The following is a 13,354-nucleotide window of genomic DNA, read 5'->3' on the forward strand; positions in this document are numbered from 1 at the left end:
AATCAGGCAAAAATATGAATTAAATAACATAACCATAACCTAACCCTAATCCTAAACCTAACCCTAAAACCGAAATAAAGTAACCAAAAACTGGAAAAAAACGAACACAATCCACCCAATAACCGAAAAATGTTCGCTCGCGCGAGGGGGGGCACATGCACGCTCGGCCTGTTGCAGTAAAATATAATATTTCCTTTCCAACACCCTGGTTTTAGTGGAAACATTGAACATGGCAACATCTGCTATTGACAATGAACATATAGCACCAACTTAACAATACAGTTTATCACTGCTTAAAACATTTCCTTCTAATCTGTAAAATAAAATACCTGGATTGTTGACATCCTATATTACAATTGGCTAATCCAAAGGTTCGTTAAAGGTTAAAAAAAAGGTTCGTCCATCCGGCGGGCGGACAACAACCACTATTTTATACTGTTCTATTAAAAAATCGTGTGCGCACATTTAAGTATTTATTTCAAAATAAGTGAACATTTTTTACTCAAATCTTTGCTTCTTGGGGGTCGTTGACATGAAAAAGTCTGAGCACCACTGATGTAGCAACATACGTTTTTTCAGAAAACTGTTAGGATTAGAAGACATTTGTAGAATCGGCCTCAGGCCTTAGAATGGGGGGAAAGAAATTCTGTGAGCACACACCTTGAAATTTTGTTAGCACACACCTTGATTACTCGGCCAGGGATGCAGTTGTATAGATTGATAGTATTTTACTTTTACCATTTTATTTTGCGGCCTCATACCATGTATGCAATTTGCGTTAAAAAAAGAAAAGAAAAAAGAAACGTTTCAATTTTGTATGTGCATGCATGCGTGCGTGTGTGCACACTTTCCACCACTGACACACACACACACACGCACACACACACACACACACACACACACACACACACACACACACACACACACACACACACACACACACCTAAATAGGCCTACATTTACTCAAGTAGCCTACTGTACTTAACCCTAGAACACTAACGTTGGGTGAATTTCACCCGAACAATTGTAATTATGTGATTTTCATAATGTTGCTGATGTCTGAGGTGGGCGGGTCCTTGGGTACCTTCAGGATGCTCACTGACGTCATAGAAGGTAGGTTTGTTTCCCTGCCCCCATCCCTTTTTTTTTCTACAGGCAGAACGTTGGAGGATTTTCACCCAACGTTATTGATAGAGGGTAAAGAAAAATCCCATACTTCCACAATGGTCAGCTGAGGCAATTAGACTGTGCCTTCACTGGACAAGGCTCACATGGCCCTGGAATGGGTGGACGAAAAGTTCCCAGCTCCATTATTTCTTTTTTTAGGAATATTTTTTAACAATACCCACATTTTTAATAAGGTCCCCCCCATGATATTTGTGAAATTTCATGTTGAAATATTAAAGAAGAGTACCTCAATTTGCCATGTATTGTTGTACTTTAATATATTTTGATGAGAAATATATTTTATGGAATTTATTATATCGGGTAAAATATACCCAACGTTAGTGATGGTGTGACAATTGTCAACGTTAGTGTTCTAGTTAAGTACGAGTACTACACTGGAGTTCTACTCCTACATCTCAAAGGCAAATATTGTAATTTTTACTCTACTACAACAGACCTATATATATACTTTTGAAAATAGCCGATCTACAAGCTCACAACGCGTCGCAAGCGACGCGGTGTGAGCTTATAGATCGGCTATTTTCAAAGGATTTTTTACATTGTGATTTGAAAACCTGTGAAATGGGACCTTCTGCATAATGTGTACATTTGCTTTTGGTACTTAAGTATATTTTGATTCCAATACTTTTGTACTTTTACTTAAGTGATTTTTTAATATACTGAACTTGTACTTGTAACAGATTATTTCTACTATAGGGTATTGATACTTTTACTTAAGTAACAAAATGTGTGTGTGTGTGTGTGTGTGTGTGTGTGTGTGTGTGTGTGTGTGTGTGTGTGTGTGTGTGTGTGTGTGTGTGTGTGTGTGTGTGTGTGTGTGTGTGTGTGTGTGTGTGTGTGTGTGTGTGTGTGTGCTTGCGCGTTATCATGGAACATGCACACGGACCGGTCCAACAACTACCACAGAAAGGGCAGGGCTGCAAACATGTCTCTATGAATAGAAACATGACATTCATTCAATTCCAGTCTCTACAACAAAACACGACACTGACTAATGGCCTGGGGGGAACGGGATCGTATGCTCAACAACAACACTGGCTGCCCAAATCCAGTGGAAAGTAACTAAGTACATTTACTAAAGTACTGTACTTAAGTACAATGTTGAGGTATGCCCTATTTTATACATAGGCTATTGGGCGTTGTGAGCTTGTAGATCTTTTACTTGTAACAGAGTATGTCTACAGAGTATGTATTGATACTTTTACTTGATTAAAACATTTGAGTACTTTTTCCACCACTGGGGCCCTGTTGTGTGAAATTGGAATTCTAGGCCTAATGGTGGCGCTAGAGGAAAGCCCATGGGGTCATCACATTAGTAGGCAACATGCAGGACTGCAGCAAAAAGTGCTGCAAAGTTTTGGAATGATAAGGTACAGAATGATAAGGTACAGATTGTTCATCTTAAAATAATTGGATTGAAATAACTGGGTGGGAATGCTGTCTCCCTCTCAGCTTTCTTTCTGTCTGTCTCTCCTACACTGTCTCCCTCTCAGCTGTCCTACTGTCTGTCTCTCCTACACTGTCTCCCTCTCAGCTTTCTTTCTGTCTGTCTCTCCTACACTGTCTCCCTCTCAGCTGTCCTACTGTCTGTCTCTCCTACACAGTAGGAAAGCTGAGAGAGACAGTCTCTCTCAGCTTTCCTACTGTCTGTCTGTCCTACACTGTCTCCCTCTCAGCTTTCCTACTGTCTGTCTGTCCTACACTGTCTCCCTCTCAGCTTTCTTTCTTTCTGTCTGTCTCTCCTACACTGTCTCCCTCTCAGCTGTCCTACTGTCTGTCTCTCCTACACTGTCTGTCTCTCAGCTTTCCTACTGTCTGTCTCTCCTACGCTGTCTGTCTCTCAGCTTTCCTACTGTCTGTCTCTCCTACGCTGTCTCTCTCAGCTTTCTTACTGTCTGTCTCTCCTACACTGTCTCCCTCTCAGCTTCCTTACTGTCTGTCTCTCCTACACTGTCTCCCTCTCAGCTTCCTTACTGTCTGTCTCTCCTACACTGTCTCCCTCTCAGCTTTCCTAGTGTCTGTCTCTCCTACACTGTCTCCCTCTCAGCTTTCCTACTGTCTGTCTCTCCTACACTGTCTCTCTCAGCTGTCCTATTGGTTATAGGTGTAAATTCTTCCATCCCCTGTATAACAAAGGCAGTGTTTGATCTGCAAATATAATAAAATAATACACTGTGTGTGTGTGTGTGTGTGTGTGTGTGTGTGTGTGTGTGTGTGTGTGTGTGTGTGTGTGTGTGTGTGTGTGTGTGTGTGTGTGTGTGTGTGTGTGTGTGTGTGTGTGTGTGTGTGTGTGTGTGTGTGTGTGTGTGTGTGAGTTAGTGAGTGAGTGAGAGAGACATCTTTCTATCTTCATTTCATTTATTTTTATTTACTTCATTTTTGCTGCAAAACACTCCCATGCTTATATCCATTTATTTGTTCTTTGTGCGGTAAAGTTAACAAACAAGACCTTCATGGACATGTCTAAATGATATTCAATGACAAATGCAATGAAAAATGAAGTATCAATGTTTTGATTCACTGTAGTATTAGGCTACTACTGCTATTACTACTACCTACTACTACAAAATGTGGTGTAAACATCTTAGTTTTGACCTTGTAAATCTGCTATTTTGAAAGACTTAAAACATTTTTTTAAATACACTTTGTGCAAATTAGGCATGTCAGGATTAATGTGGCTAATGTAAAAAAAATAAAAGAATATTATCAAACATAACTATCAAACACATCAGAAGGAATGCATGCATATTCAGTCTGACCAGAAGCATGGATAAAGCATATCCCCAGCACACAGAAACATGAATGAGTGTGGATATCAAAAGCAGAGGTATGGATTTATAGTCATAAGATAATAATAAAATAGATATTATAGTTCAGAACACCCTCTGCCCTCAGCCTCCTGTCTCTCTACTCTCCTGTCTGAAATAAATAAAAACCCTCTTGACAATGATATGGGGTTTTCCAGGCGGATGAAGTTATACCAGACTCTGTAGGAATATGTCTGATATTTAGTTGACGTGGTAACGCAGGAGAACAACCGAATATCAAACATATCACACAGTGTCTGGCCAGAGTCACACCCCCCCTCACACCAAGACTGGAACTGTGAAGGAGCCCTGTAGAAACATTAGGGAGAAATCACAGTTAAAGATTGAAATACACTGATGACACTGATGATAGTGCTGTCAAACAAGTCTATAAAGCTGTAGAAAAGGAGAGGAAGGAGCGCATCAGTAAAAAGTCTCCAACAAGGTGCTCGTTGGTACAACTGGGTGACAGAAGTCTATAAAGCTACCCATGAATCTATGAAAGATTTTCAATCGGCAACATAATTGTATTCAATACGTAGTGGGTTCCTGCTTCATCTCTCTCTCAGCGAAGGTCCTTGGCCTGAAAACAAAAGTTGAAGAGCTGACCTTAAGGGTCATACATCCACAACAAGAATGTTACCTCTAAATACAATAATAATGAAGGCATTCACACTGATTAATGTTGAACGTGAGCGATGTGTTGAATATGACACCTTGTGAAAATCGGCTTTGATTGGCTGCTTGCCAGCATGGCTCATGAAATCGCTCTGAAAGTGATCCCATTTGTCGTTATAGTTGTGTTGAGTTAAAACAACATATTTATTATGGTTACAGATATTGTTAATTATTGGAATGAACAGCCCTGAATACAAGATTGCACGGTACCATTGAAACGTGAAAAATGTGTGTACAACTTGTGAAGGAAGACAGTATGAAGGTGATGTGTTTTTCGGACAGGAGTTCAGTTACTATGAGAAAAGCTTTGATTTACAGAAGCTGAAAAGTTTAACTTGAAAGGATGCCGGAAAAAAACAAGACAAAGATGATTTTCTACATGAATGTCTATTTCATTTGAGTTTCTTTTAGTTTGAGTTAGTATTGTATCGTTCTCACACACACGCGCACACAGTCACACACACACGCGCACACACACACACACACACACACACACACACACACACACACACACACACACACACACACACACACACACACACACAGACACGCGCGCGCGCGCACACACACACACACACACACACACACACACACACACACACACACACACACACACACAACTCTGACAGAACACGGATGGAACCAAATGGACCCTCATCCATTTGTAACTCTGAGAGGGCGCTAAATGGAACCAAATGGACCCCTAAGGGTAAATGGATTTGGTTCCAATTAACGCGCTCTCAGAGTTATTAAAGGGATAGTTCACCCAAAAAAATCTATCGATTAGTCACCCCATGGAGACTTGAATTTGTGGATATTGTTTAGTTTTTATCGCATTCCTATGCTAATAATTTGATGACCAGCGGACCGGTTGGCAGCGGTACCGGTAGGAGACACAAAGGAGACTCTTTGTGTCTCCTACAGGAAACCGCTGCCGGTCATCAAATTATTGGCTTAGGAATGCGACAAAAAAAAGAAAAAACCCATGAATTCAAGTCTCCATGGGGTGACTAATCGATAGAGAAAAACATGTAATTTTGGGGGTGAACTATCCCTTTAACCCCTACAGCTCCAGGGGTGGGATGGGAGAGATGACGGAAAAAAAACGGCCGAGCGGGTTTTGTGTGACGCAGATCACACACACACACACACACAAAGGTTATAAATTACGACACAAACATGCGGATGCAAATATCAACACTCACCACCACTCCCCATATGATGCAACAGCAGTCCTGTTCTTCTGCATGCCTCGTTAAATGCCTCGTTATGCGGTTCAAACGAGGGATGAAAATGTTTTATTTTGTTGTGTGGTGGTGTGAGGTTTGAAAAAAGGCAGACATAATTGTGTTTGTAGAGAGTTGAATGAGTGCAGCTATTATAGCTGCCTGTGAAAGTAATTAAGGATGAATAAATGAAATGTATGTATAGCCTACTGTATGTGAGGTCAAGTGTATAGAAAGTCTATAGTGTGTAGAAAGCATTGTTTGAGGTGTGGGTGTGTCTCTGCGTGTGTATGTGTGTAAGAGTGTGTGAGCAAGTTCAACGCAAAGCAGGGGTATATATATACACAGGATCTGTGAATTTTGGGGGGGTAACCATGCACACACACACACACACACACACACACACACACACACACACGGGGGGGGGGAGGGGGGCAGTGGCAATTAACTGAATATTGATCTATCGGCGTGGCCTGCAGCCTTTCCTCTCCAACATTAATCGGATCAATAGATGTGATGTCCATCCGGCCATGTGCACTCCCCTCCCTCTCCACACACACACGCACGCACGCACGCACGCACGCACGCACGCACGCACACACACACACACACACACACACACACACACACACACACACACACACACTGGAACGGGACAAGGACACATGTGAACATGTGTTGACATGCCCCACGAGGTCACTTGGGGGGTACCAGGGGGTCCCCAGCTAAATTGGTTAATATTGCGTCACAATCAACTTAACTTTGGCTATTCCAAAAATAGCAGATATACGAGCTCATATCGCGTGTCACTTTGTGCCGCGCTATGAGCTTGTACATTTGCTATTTTTGAAAATCTTGAAAGTATTGGGAACAGTTTTTTAAACAAATCTTCTCTTCTGGGGGTCCTTGGCACAAAACATTTTCAAATTGGGGTCTGTGGCCAAATACATATCAATATAGGAATTTACCACTTACAATAGCCGATCTACAAGCTCGCAACGTGTCGTGGAATGACGCAATGTGAGCTTGTATATCGGCCATTTTCAAAATGCTTGCCTCTTTCTTTGGTAATAGTTGACAATTTGGCCAATGTTAGACTTTCTTTTTTATTGTGTAGTTTTATCTATTACTTTTGACACAGTAACTGTCTTCTTTTTTTATTTGTCCTTGACATGAAAAAAAATGTATCCCTATTTTGGGGACGCATTGTGAGCTTGTAGATCTGCTATTTTCAAAAGATGAAATGGGACATTCTGCATAATGAGTACTTTTACTTTTGGTACTTTAAGTACATTTTGATGCCAATATTTTTCACTTTTACTCAAGTGCATTTTGAATTCCGGACTTTTACTTGTAGAGTATTTCCATATTGTAGTATTGATACTTTTACTTAAGTAAAAAACTGTGAGCACTTTTTCCACCACAGCCTTGCAACCATAATACCACAAAGTATAAATCAGATTATTACTTTAATATTACTTTGGCAGAAGTGTGTCTTTGGAGCGCCACAAGGACTGTTGGAACGCATCGACTGACCGACTGGGTGCAAATCAATATTATGGCGCCCTGTCACACAACATACTGTCACATCCGGATGGAGCCACACACACACACACACACACACACACACACACACACACACACACACACACACACACACACACACACACACACACACACACACACACACACACACACACACTCTGTATAGCCAAGGTGACCCTCTATGGTTGTGGTGGGAACATCGGGTGACGATCACAGCCTGCATGTCCTAGAGCGAGAACATATGGGATGCTAGCCAATAATTGTACTTTTGAATTTGTCATGATATTTTTTTTATTTTTTTTATTCCCATTTCCTTTTGACTTCCATATCATTTAGTTTTAAAAGTGGGTTTAATATTTGTATTTATTTATAAGGCTTAGTTTTAGTTTAGAATGTATTTATTTATGTATTCATTGATTGTAATATGGGGGAGTCCAGGGCGAGATTAAAAAAGCTTCAAAAAGCTCAAAATAATTGCAAAAATAGCCGATTACATGATCACAACACGCCGCACCATGACGCCTAGGGACCTTGTAGATTTCACACAGCAATTTTCAAATTTTTTAAAGATTTTAGATTTCTTTTTATATTGGTCTTGTGTATGAAATATTGCTATACCAGCAATTATCAGCCACAGAAGACAGACTGGCAGTCAATGACTGGCTGCTATTTATATTATCATATCACTACATAATGTTATATCATTGACCTAAATGGCGATATATTAACAAGGATGATTAAAAAATCTTTATCGCTGTATTAGCCTTGATGATCGTCTTGACAGAAGGCTTTGTCTGTATTAGGAACAACTTTGGACAGGTGGAAAACTTTAGTTAAACTTGCAGAGTGGCGCATTACTTTACCTGAGTTACATCTTCTAATATAATACACCAGATGTTGTTGTGGTTGATGAAGTGTCTGTATTAGAGATAGCCGGCACTTTTGACTCTAGCCTAGAGGAAGCCTTTATGACCAAGGTCATCAGAGGACAGTGTTACTTGAGGACAGGAGGAGACAGGAAGTTCCAGCTAAACTAGTTTTTTGTTCGTCTACGTAGCTTCAAAGGTGTGGTTTCCATTAAGGTGAACAAGTACAGTAGACCTAATCCATGTTGATGAGAAAGCATGTCGATGGGACAAAGGAAAAATACTTGAGTGTCAAAACAGATAATTATGTAGATGATGAGTAATTCATGAAGGGCACGGCATGATCTAAAGGAATGCAATGTCACAATAGTTTGATTCAATGGTGCCTAACTTTGATGAGAGGTGAGGAGGAGGTCTCATGGTGAGGCTGTGGATCAAGGGTTTCCATGGATTATGCTTGTGAGTGTTATTATAATTGAGTTGTTATTGTTATTATTGGACACTTTGAAACACTTTCTCTCAACAAAAAAATGTATAGAAAAAAAAGAAAAAGGTGCCACAGACATAGAGTTTCATACATGTCCTTCCTAGGTATTTTAGGAAAAACGTTTGGTGATGCAGGGCTGAAAGACATACTCATTGAGTCTGAAGTTGGTGCCCCAGAATCCATCAATGGTGTGATCAGTGGTCATCCACAGGAGATACAGTCTGCACTTTCATATTTTGTCATATTTGTATACTATTTTGCTGCTGTTGCACTGTCTGACAATGTCACACCAACATTTCTCTGTTCATACCTGTGAGTGACACAGAAGGCCTGATCTGGGGGGTGGGTGGGGGGTTGATGTACAAATGACACATGCTGTGACACACTGTGGTATTTTAATACATATTTTACACCATATTTTGTAATAATTTGCAGCTTTAGTGTATTTATTTTAGTCTAGTCTATTTCTGGCATTAATCCAATTTAGGGGGGCGTGGTAGCATTTTGATAGATTTTCAGCTATTTTGGGCTAAGGTGTGATGCTTTTTTCCCCTACCTTTCATTACACAGTATAGGTTGTGATTTTTTAAATGTATGAAACATAAGCTTTTAGCTAAATGTACTATGTGTATGTTTCATTGTGCTGGGTGCCAATCACTTCCGTAGAAGTGTTTTCTTTACCAAATGTGCTACATTTGCATGCTACATCAAATATGAGGATACTAAGCCACCAATACTTGTTTCAGATGTTAGGTATATGTATTTATGACATTTGAGAAAAATTGTGTTGCCAAAATCAATATAACACATTTTACAAGCAAGAACAGCAGCACAACATTTTCGTTTTTTGATTATTCACTCTTATATACATTTATATACATTTCTGGCTTGTGAAAAAATACTGCAGGATATTGTGCGGAGACCTTTTAACCCAAAGTACACAAGGGTATTGTCTATGCAAAAATGCATTGAAAAAGTAGATCCAAGACGTGGGAACGAAATTCATTTTCTAGGCACTTTTTGGTGGGTCACCACACGGCCTATTAACGGCGCTGATCAACACACGCGTTGAAAGGCTAGGACAAAGTTACCAAGGATTCGACAGTGATGTCACTATGCAACAAGGAAATAGCGACGGACGCCACGCCATGTTCGAAGTTGGTTTAAAGCTGGTTTAAAGATAGCAAGGATTCGTTGGTGATGTGACATCACTGATGAATCCTTGGACATGTTACCCACTCATTTATATACACCAGTTATATAAAATATTGTCGATTAACGTAATGCTTTGGTTAATGGTTCAAAATGGTAAAATAATCGAGTTAATATCATAGCATGTTGTTGCACAATGGAAACTCCAAAGCCAAATGAGCGTCGCGCCTGTCACAGACATGCGCAGAGCAAGTTCTGTCAGGGAACTCAGTGCAGTGAGCATGGTCTACTATTGGACCACATCAGCTCCACCTACACATCCACTCATCCATTCACACTCATCTCATTCTCAGACCGCTCTATTTAAGCTGGAAGGTTGCACTTCTCATTCTGCTTGCTTTGCTGCACACACACCATTGCTGCTGCTGCGCTGCTATTCATTGCTGTTGCTAAAATTGCTGCTCACCCTCCACCACCCCATGCTACCACCTGTTGTTTTTGGATCTGCTGTTTATGTACTGGGGATTCTGAGTCCCTATGGTTGGGAAATGCGCTTTATCAGAGTACCTAAAAGCAGATCCAATTCATCGCCAAACCATAATAAATATATTGCTCATGATAAATATATTGCTCATTTTATATTCAATAAATATATCTTATTCTTCATTATTTGTCTTTTCTATTTATGAGTTGTCCTGACAGAATTATTATGTTAAACAACATTAAATGTTTATATTGGGGTATTGCTACTTTTACTTACTAATATCCGAGTACTAACATTTTTTTTATATGTAAACAGAGGGCAAAGTTACACACTATGCCTTTAACCAAAATGGTTTTCCAATTGTAGTTTGAGTTATTTTGTTAGTTTTAGTTTCCTCTAATAACCATGGAGCAGAACACATGGTGTTATGTCATGATAAATCTAAAATATCCTCTCTGTCAGTTGGAAACGTCATTATGTCCAAAACTGTCAGGATTCAAATTCAAAAGCATCAAAAGTATCAGATCTACACAGTGGCGCCGTTTTTTGTGCGCGACCGTGGGGGCTGAACTTGACCTAGGTGGTGCTGTGTGCTGTAATATAATTATATTTCTTATTGTTTAGTTGCATTGTTAATTTGTCGTTTTTATTTTTGTTTCTATTAATTAATTATTTTCATTTTAGTTTTATATAAAAGCCCTTTACATAGACACCCACACATAAGTAGTCTATACTTAAAATAATCAGACAACTTGTCTTAAAATTATTTTAAAATAATGGCAGTAAAATGGGATCTATCAGCCAAGTTATACCAGTGGTTTTCAACCTTTTTCATGCCAAGGACCCCTAAATTGCTGGCTGGCTTACTATACTTAAAGGCTATACTTAAAATAATCAGACAACTTGTCTTTACTTGAATTACTTTATTTATAGCATGAAAATTAAAACCACCTTAAACAGTTTAATTATTTTAGAAATGTGAGCTGCATTCATGTCATGAAAGGTGCTATTTTCATTTCATTTTAGTTATAGAGTCCCATTATAATTTATAAGGAAGGTAAAATAAATAAACTTTACAGTAAAAGCAATCAAACTCAAAGAATTAGAAGAAACAAGAAGAATCAGGTTTATTGTCACATGGTGACACAGGTTTACAAGCAAGGTGATGCTACAGCCACACATCAAACTATACAGAGCAGGTTTACAAGGGCTTGGAATGGCTGGGTGGGGTTGTTACATTCCTGTGGCTGCGCTATTGTTCTATAGGTGTTAACGGCCGGCGCGTTGCGCACGGCTCTCTCGCGGGCACTTATTTGAACCTTCAGAGAGCTGCTTCGTGGTATAGTCATGGAAATGAAACTGGGCCCCGATGTGAGGGGGCTGATCAGTTGAGCATGGGGGCTGAAGACCCGAGGCCCCCACCCTATCGGCGCCTATGGATCTACAAGCTTGCAGATTTGCTTCCTTTGATGCTTTTGTGTGGCGCTGCAGTAGTAAGATCAAGTAGGGCAGTGGTTTTCGACCCTTTTCATATCAAGGTCGATTATTTATTCGGCATTTGAGCCACGGAACCACCATTTGGGATATTTTGTTATCGTTGGATAAGATTTAGTTGTGTCCACAATTCCATGCTGTGTTGAGTTGGTACCATAGGAGAGACAAGAGGCAAACAATGATTATAAATAACAATTTTACTTTAATTAAGTAAATACAGATGTTTAAAGGAGTAGTTCACCCAAAACATTACTTATTTTCTATCAATTCCACACCCCATGAAGCCTTGCATTCCTGGAGATTGTTTTTTGTTATTGTCGCATTCCTGAGCTTGAGCTAATAAATTGGTGATCGGCGGTCTCTCCGGTAGGAGACTCAAAGGAGACTCTTTGAGTCTCCTAGCGGATACATTAGCATCTGAAGGGGGCGGCCATAGCTGAGTGGTTAGTGAGCCCGCCTAGGGAGCCAGAGGCCCTGATTGCCCCAGGTTCGATTCCAGGCCAGGCCAGCATATGTGTCGATGAAATGAAATTTGTCCCTGAGCAAGACTCTTAACCCCTAATTGCTCACAGGTTCTCATTGGAAGCAAGACCGCAAGGACTTTCATGAACGACCTGTTAAAAGGAATTATCCTTATCCTTATCTTTCCGCCGGTAATCAAATGATTGGCTTAGGAATGCGACAAAAACAAAAGAGAATCCATGAATTCAAGGCTTTATGGGGCGTGGAATTGATAGAAAATAGGTCTTTTTTTGGGTGAACTACTCCTTTAATAATAATGTAACTCTTGAGAGCATAAAATGAAACCAAATGGACCCTTACGGGTCCATTTGGTTTCATTTTATGCTCTCAAGAGTTAAAGATCTATAAGGGTCCATTTGGTTACCAACTCTCCATCATTTAGCTGGTGACCCCATGGAACCCCCTCAAGGACCACTGGTGGTCCCCGGACCACTGGTTGAGAACCACTGAAGTAGGGCATTACAATATGGAGATAAGAGGTTTCTGCTTGGCTCCGTATCAGCTCATCATGCTTTCACAACTCTCACTTCTTATCAAAGCTGCTGCTGCCTTTTACCGAGGTTTGTCATGTTGTTTCTTTTTCTGTTTTATTTTAGAGGTGGTGTACAGAAAGCAATATGTGTTTTGGAAAAGGAAAAGAAAAGAAAAGAAGTTGTTAAAAAGTGAAAGATCGATTTTCTGATTGAATAAAATGAGTATCCTGAACTGAAAATGTGTTTTCTGTTTACTAAAACGCTGGATAGACAGGGAGAGACCCCTGTACTGAACAAACAAAACAAAACATATATATATGTTTTTGTTGTTGTAATCAAATCTTATGATGTGTTTCTCTCCTTTGTAGCTCCATATTTTATCGTTTTTATGTTTCCATAAATCAATATGCTGTTTCATATTTTGTCGTATGA

Source organism: Gymnoscopelus braueri (genome assembly GCF_963280865.1).
Source record: "Gymnoscopelus braueri genome assembly, chromosome: 4".
Lineage (NCBI taxonomy): Eukaryota > Metazoa > Chordata > Actinopteri > Myctophiformes > Myctophidae > Gymnoscopelus > Gymnoscopelus braueri.